This window comes from Lactuca virosa, chromosome 4 (assembly GCF_052849685.1).
Source record: "Lactuca virosa cultivar CGN04683 chromosome 4, Lactuca_virosa_CGN04683_v6, whole genome shotgun sequence".
Taxonomy (NCBI): Eukaryota; Viridiplantae; Streptophyta; class Magnoliopsida; order Asterales; family Asteraceae; genus Lactuca; species Lactuca virosa.
In genome coordinates, this window is record NC_136429.1 from 206,426,047 (window position 1) to 206,427,148 (window position 1,102).

General features: G+C 41.8%; 1 non-coding gene across 1 annotated transcript; it reads right to left on the minus strand.

Annotated features, from left to right (window-relative positions):
* Positions 1-286: 286 nt before the first annotated feature.
* LOC145110366 (small nucleolar RNA R71) lies at positions 287-393 on the minus strand. Its single transcript, XR_013709747.1, has one exon. It is a non-coding gene; the product is annotated as a small nucleolar RNA R71 (small nucleolar RNA).
* Positions 394-1,102: the final 709 nt, after the last annotated feature.

A 1,102-nucleotide genomic window follows, 5' to 3' on the forward strand; every position in this document is an offset into this window, starting at 1 on the left:
CACCTTTGAACTTAAAGGTCACATACTTGCTCAACTTAAGGAGATTCCATTCTACGGGAAGGATCATGAAGACGCATACAAGAATCTTAACGAAGTCAATGACATAGCCGACTACTTCAATGTCCCTAATGTGGCTCGCGACACTGTCTTGCTTCGTATGCTACCTGTCACATTCAAGGGAGCTGCAAAGGATTGGCTGAAATCACTTCCCCCAGGATCCATCACTACATGGGCTAAAATGAAAGAAGAATTCATAGACCAGTTTTGCCCTCCTTCAAAAATAGCCAAGTTGAAGAAAGCCATAGCTAATTTTGAACAACAAGCTGGAGAGTCACTATATGAGGCGTGGGAAAGGTACAAAGGCTTGCTAAGGAATTGCCCACATCACGATCTAAACAGCCAACAAGAAGTCTCCATTTTCTATGATGGAGTAAATGTGACAACTAGGCAACTCCTTGATTCGCAAGGACCACTCACAAAGAAAGCACCCCCGGTGATAAAGGCCCTAATTGAAGAATTCTCTAAACACTCTAGAGAATATCATAACCCAAGAAATGACTTGACTCGAGGGGCGGTGAACTCTATTACTGATGACATGGTAGCAATGATGGCAAAATTGGAAAGCATGGATCAAAGAATGACTAAGATGGACCAATCCATCCACGCCATTAGAGTGGGTTGTGAAAACTGTAGAGGACCTCATCTAACTAAAGATTGTGATCTTGACGAGAACGGGAATCGGAAGGTGCAAGTGTGCTATTCAAGTGGTGATAGGTTTGAAGACAATTGGCGAAAACCAAAGAAAGAATGGCTACCTTATGATGAGTACAAAATGACAAAGGAGGAAAAGTATAAGCAAAAGGAGAGAGGATTTTATCAAAAGGAGGAACCGGTGCCTGAAAAGAAATCATATTTGGAAGACATGCTTACAAGATTCGTGGCCGCATCCGAGAAAAGACATAATGATGCCGATGCTACACTCAAAGATCAACAAAATATGTTGAGAGAACACCAACTTATGATGAAAGATCAACAAGCCTTGCTTAGGAATCAGCAAGCATCTATTCTTAACATAGAAAAGAAGCTGGGGCAACTTGCTCAA